Source organism: Camellia sinensis, chromosome 14, assembly GCF_055761805.1.
Source record: "Camellia sinensis isolate YWXY chromosome 14, ASM5576180v1, whole genome shotgun sequence".
Lineage (NCBI taxonomy): Eukaryota > Viridiplantae > Streptophyta > Magnoliopsida > Ericales > Theaceae > Camellia > Camellia sinensis.
Window position 1 is genome coordinate 9,354,565 of NC_138974.1, and position 6,889 is coordinate 9,361,453.

The following is a 6,889-nucleotide window of genomic DNA, read 5'->3' on the forward strand; positions in this document are numbered from 1 at the left end:
CCAAACACTAGCAAAAATATTAAAATAAAAGAAATCAAATATATCAAAATAGCCCTAACTGTCGGCACTCTACGTTTCTGATATCCAAATCACCCATCTTCTCTTCTCTTTTATATTGGCCCTGTTTGGTGTAGCTTAAAAGCTGCTTATTTCAGCTTTCAGCTTAATTTAAGCTATTTTGATGTGTTTGGTTTAGCTTATAACTTATACTTTATAGCTTTTTGGAAGTCAAAAATCAGCTTATTCTTTGAGTGGGGCAGAAGATGCTTAATTTATAAGTCAGAAATCAACTTATATTCATAGTTATAAGCTATAAGCTATTTAAGCATAAGCTATAAGCACTTTCCTACAGTTCTACCAAACAGGGCCATTGTGAAGACCTAGGGTTTGGATCCTATGACCTTTATCTTCATTGAAGAGAGCATTTTTGTTAAGGGTTTACGAGATCTATTCTCTCAACTCTCACAACCGCTCTGTTAGCGCCGATCGACGATCTCAAGTTTTGTCTCTGAACAACACTTGCTTGTACCATTGGTGTCATCTGCAACAAACAAAATACATGGCATGTTCTTCTTCTTTGTCTGATCCTATCTTCAGTGCTATATTTTGTTTAATTTTTTTCCATAGATTCACGCTCTTATTTTATTCATGGTGTGTTCCCTTCAAAATCTGCCTACTATGTGTTTGACAATATGTCTGCACAAGATATTCACATGTCTCTGTCTCTATAAATTGTGCACCAAGTGCTTATGAATATGTCTAAACCAAAAATTCAATTGTGTTACCGTATCTCATCTCTTAGCACAGGTACAAATACAAAAACATAAAAAATAAATAAATAAATTCCAGTCCTTGGGTATTTATAGTAGGCGAAACCATACTGTCATGTTAAAAAATAAAAATAAAAATAAAAAACACACTTGCTTTTGTTCAGATGTTCATACACTTGCAAGATGTTCAAGTATCTTCAAAATAAGAAAAAAAACACACGGACAAAAATAAAGGCTTCAATTCATTCAGAGTTTAAGTAGAAAGTTACTATGGTGATTGGGCCTTCAAATCCACCTGAAATTCCAAACTGATTCTTAGACATTCAAAACCTTCCATTAATATTCTTGATTTATGATCCACTTGACAAGAAATAAATCAAACAAAGAAACAAGATCCAAAATATCATGAATTTTCTAACACTTTAGAATCAGAATTTCAATTGTTTAGCCATATCTCATTCCATGAGCATAGATACAAATATAAAAAGATTAAAAAAACATAATGAATCAATGACCGTTGTTTGGCCATATGTTTGGTTCCACTTTTTTGAGTTAATTTTAGAATTTGTTTTTGAAAAATGTTTTTGGACAAGTGATCATTGTTTGGTTGTTGAAGTTAAATTCAATTATCGATTCAAATGTTAATTAAGAATGTTATTTTTTTTCTCTTGTTAAGAAAATAAAATAAGTTGGAATTCAAGCTGATATAAATTGTGAGTTTAATTATTTAAAATGAATGGTTGGTTGTTTAGCTTGAAATAATAGTGCGGGAGTTTTCATTGTCTTTTACATTTAGGAATGTACATAGCAATGAGTGGATAGACTTCTGATTTTCATAGCTTTTGAGTTGTCTTCCAAAGGAATAGCGATGTAGTTGCAATTGTCATCCCGGAATTTGTTATGTACAGAATTTTGGGACCTTTTGGGATGCTGATGAAAGGATTCTGAATTATATCTTGGCCGGTAGTGATTGAAGATACAAAGCAATGAAAAGAGGCTGCTTGTGGATAAAGTGGAGAAAGTATGGAAATATGAACAGTTTATTTCCTTTTGCTCATTGAGATGTGAAGTAATTCAATATAGAAAGATTGACTAAAGTTGGTTTGCAGCATCATTGGTGGTGATAGAATCACTGTTGAACCCACTCTTGAAGTAAGTCATGTTGGACTTTTCACTATGTATATTTGTTGATTCTGTAACTTTTACTAATTCTTTTGGTTGAATCCTTGGATTTTATCTTTTCTAATGTAGCATACATTGCCATAACTAGTTATGCCAACTATGATTCATCACTTTTCATCTTAAAATTATTTTGATACATAATGACTATGGAAAATTGATTGAGTTATTGGCAATATTTTAGGATACTACTCACTAGATACTGGTAGCATCAATTTTTTATTTTATTCTTTATGAATTGGATATAAGATACTTAGTAGCTCAAGGCACCTTAATTATATTGCAAGCATCTTATTCTTAGCCAACAACAGTGTGACCCCCATGGGCATAGCTCGTGGGTGTCCAACTAGTATATATATATATCTATTAGCATCACCAAGATTATCATACTTTGTCAGTTATTTAATTTTTAATCATTGTATAGCCTCCTAACTTTTAGTAAGCACTAATAGTGTTTTACATGTTTAAAGATGTTTTTACTTGTTGATTCTTTTATCTTAACTTTTAAATTTTCTGTGAAAAGGCTATCTGGGATAGATGGGCTTTATGAGACATTTGGGAACTTATGCTTAGCTCATAGCAAAGAGTTTGAATGCAGAATCTTGAGGTGTATTCATTTTTCCTATCCTTTATTATCTTAATTCACGACTCCCTGAACAATTTTGAATCTTTCGTAAAAGTTTCTAGTGTTATGTCATCAATTAGTTTAGGCAGTAAATGATTGGAAGCAAATAATGGACATTTTGCTCTTTTCAGAGCAGTTAGCAAAACTGTTAAATTTTCTTCAAGGCCTGATTTGTGGACTTATGTATATGTATTTTAGACCAAGTTTGGTGCTTTTATGGCTTAAGTAGAACTATGTCAATGACTATATCTGCTAAATATGTTGTTAATTAATTACTATATAAGCTAAATAAATCATACCAAACTAAACCTTGTGTCCCAATCAGGTTGGGTTGCTTAGTTTATTGTTATGTTGCTAAATTGTTTCTAAGTCCGAATGATTATGGAAATAGAAAATAATAAAAAAAAGGGCAAATTACATATACCCCCTCGAGGTTTAGCTAAATTACAGATACCCCTGAGGTTTCAGAAATTACAGATACTCCCCTGAGGTTTATATTTTCATAACAAATTGCCCCCTAATTGGTTATGCAAATATAACCTTCAGGGGGTATCTGTAATTTAGCTAAACCTCGAGGGGGTATATGTAATTTTCCCAAAAAAAAAAGAAAAATAAAAAAAGATGTGCATTGGCTTTTTAGTATAATATAACTGGACTTTCATAAAATGTCTTAGAATTTTGTCTTTAACTGTAAAGTGTAAACCATGTGGTTGATCAACTTCTTCTATTGGGATAGTTCTATGTGCTTCTCTGATATTTAAAATGTTTACATTGTTCCTTCCATATATTTGTTGTTTTGGTTTCAATCAAACGTTTTCTTTGGTTGATTTAAGGCATACTGTCTATTTATTTACTTTTTCAGTTTTAATCAAATGTTCTTTTTTTGGTTGAATTAATTAATTCATATTATTTTCAACTATTCATCTTTGCATCACTGGGAAACTTCAATTTATTTAGTATGATCATTAAACCAAACTCATTATTTAAGTGAGTAGGGATGTAATATTTTTTTTATTAACTATATAGTATTTCTTATTTTTAGTGGAGGACTATTGTAGCACTTTAGCTATGATCATTGATTAAATAAACTAACAGGACTAAGTTCTGACTATTTCCTTAACAAATAAGGTGTCTGATTTTATGCTGTTAATATTATTGTTCACTTTTGAGATTTCTTCATGTTATGATTTAATTTTATTGGTTGATTTCGATTTGGGTGAGTTTACTAAATTTGTTCCCATCGTAACCTGCTGCATTTCAGCTTGTTCCCATTTGTCTTTCTTATACTCATTCTTGCAGATTGTATGACTTGAAGCAATGTTGCTCATTGTTATTTAGAGAGATTTGATAACGAAGCAAGTTATTATTTCTTTTAGTTGGTTGGTTGTCTAACTTGATTATACATCTCTAGGGAATTATATCAAATAAACATAATTACATTTTTACATTTGATTTGGTTGTTGAGCAACTACGGTAATTAACTCTGTTCTATGGGTCAGGAAAAGAAGTCACTTGTTGCACATTATTAATATAAGGCATTGTTCGAAACAATCTTTTATTATAACATGTTAATTAACTCTCCTGTTCTAAACAATTATAATGAAATCTAATTAATTAACAACATAATTAGATTTATTTAAGCCCACCACCACCACCACCACCACCACCACCATAATAATAATAATAATAATAATAATAATAATAATAATAATATAAGGGGTGGGGTGTATAGTTAGATCCACAAAATTTTGCAAAATTAAATAGATATGTAAGCAAAAATATTATTACTAACAATGTTTTCTTCATTTTTTATCTTTTTTTATTGTAGGTAGCTAGAGGTATAGTCATGCGTGTTTATGGACATGAGTTTGTCGGTGCACTAATTATAAGTTGTGCTTATACGAAGAGTTTTTGATATATTTTGCATCAAACAAATATGTCATGCACTTGGATATGAATGGTTTGGAAAATTTTTGATGATTTTGTTAAATATGTTTTTGATATGGTGAATTCATTGTAAACTAAATGGATGAATGGGTGGTTATTTTGTAAACTAAATGGATGGATGGATGAATGGTTATTTTGTCAATTATTAATGTGTTCATGTTAACAAGTGATAGTAATTAGATAGATTAGTTACTTTTTTGACGTCCTTTCAATGGTTTTTTTGTTTGTAGATTGGATTGTTGATGGATTGGTATGTTGAAATTAATTGGATGGACATGAATTATGCATTAATTGCAAATGTATTACAGGTATTACAAAAAAAAAATAAAAAAAAAATAGCATTATATTGACAAAAATGATGTTTACAATTGAAAGTTTTTTTGTGACCAATAAAATTTTAGTCGCAATAGCTTTGTGAGAAGCTTGTAGGAATAGCTGTTGTGATTGACTTTTCGCGACCAAAATATGTCGTCGCTAAATGACAACTTTCCATGCCTAAGCTAAGTTTGGTCTTGAAAAACCATTTTTCAACGATTAAAATCGATGATCGCAATTGTTACATTTTAGCGATTAGATTTTTGGTCACAAAATGAACAACTTTCGAGAAATTGAAATCGTTTCTGCGACTGAAGTATATGGTCGCAAATGCTTACTTTCCGTGACCAACTTCAGTTTTGGTCGCCAAAAACCTTTTGTGACAGCTTTTGGCTACTAAATTATGACTAAATTGCGACCAATTTTTTTTGGTCGCTAAAAACTATTAACGACTAAATATGAACTTTCTGCGAATGAAAAGTTGGTCACTAAAAGTGTTATTTCTTGCCATGTTCCCTGAGGCAAAATATAGTTTCTCATTATTTAGTGTACCGAACGTAGTACATAGCTGTGTACCAATTCAATAATAAAAAATATAAAAAAAAATACTTTAATGCATGTTTTCAAAAAAATTATAGATAAGTGATAAATTTTATAAATTTGTAAATATTTTTTTTAGTTCCTACTTATTTGCAATTTTTCATAAAAAATATATAATTATTTTTGTTTACAATATAAGAAGAAAAAAAAAAGTAGAGGAAGTAGTTACGTATATTCATATTGGACAATCGGTAGTTGCTATACAAAAGCCATAGCAGTCACTATTGTTCGTCCAATGGGATTCATTTCGAGTCTCAATTTAATAATTCGAATAGTTTATTTTTAAGAGTATATTGAGTAGATTATATTTGTAAAAAATTAAATTAATCAAATATCGGTAACACTTTCATCAACTTGTATTTGTATCTAAACTAATGAATGATGAGTGTAAATTTAGATATAAAACTAAATACAAATATTATTTGATAAAAAAAACTATCAATATCTAATCAATTTAATTTTTTTTTAAATATATTTTACTTGACATATCTTAAAAAATGAACCACATATATTCACAAAATAAATTCACAATATGTAAATAACAGTAGCTACACTTCTCCCTATCGGACAATTGACCTACCACATAGTTGAAAAGTGAGAAGAAGTAATTCACTAATGCAATCATTTGACATAAATATGAGTGATGGGACCATTATATCAATGGGTACTTGGTTTAAAAGTCCAAATTTTAATTTTGTTTGCCCCAAAGGTCCAGGCGTTGAATCACTTTGTCCAAAAGGACAAACTCAAGCGAAATGATGAAAATGCCCTTCCTTATATATGTAATATATCCCAAACCCCCAAAGCCTCTCTCTCTCTCTCTCTCTCTCTCTCTCTCTCTCTCTCTCTCTCTCTCTCTCTCTCTCTCTCTCTCTCTCTCTCTCTCTCTCTCTCTCTCTCGCTACAATGGCTTTACCACCACCACCACTGCCAATTCCTCTCTTCCTTCCCCATTTGGTGACCTAACACCGACACTCTTCACCATTGACCTCCACGACACAGCCTATGAGATCTTCGTTGTCCACTCCAACAAAAAAAACATTTTTGGCAACGTTTTTTAGCAACTAGACTGAAATTAGTTGCCAATTTTATATAATCGGCGACGATATACTTGTTGGTCGCCAAAAAATACACTATTGGCGATGAGTTAAGATTTTTATTAGTTGCCAAAAGATTTGCTGTCAACTTAAATTTTTGCGCGGGAACGACAAAACTATTTTCGCAACCAAATATATATATAGCAATGAAAAGTTTGGTCACAGATTGTAAAGTTTTGGCAACATAAATGATAGTCGCAGAAAAGATGAACAGTACTTATGGCGACCGAAGGATTTTAGTCGCCAATAAGTTAGCTGTCGAAACTACATCGTTTTGCCTTCTTTCTTTTTTCTTTTTTAAGACTTGACCGACCTTTTTGCTGAATAGACAAATAAGATCTAACCATTGTTCATCT

At 30.9% G+C, this 6,889-nt stretch overlaps 1 long non-coding RNA gene across 1 annotated transcript; it reads left to right on the forward strand.

Annotated features, from left to right (window-relative positions):
• Positions 1-243: 243 nt before the first annotated feature.
• Positions 244-4,670, forward strand: LOC145807503 (uncharacterized). The gene is made up of 3 exons (XR_014350646.1): positions 244-562; positions 1,738-1,922; positions 4,403-4,670. It is a non-coding gene; the product is annotated as an uncharacterized LOC145807503 (long non-coding RNA).
• The last annotated feature ends 2,219 nt before the right edge of the window (positions 4,671-6,889 follow it).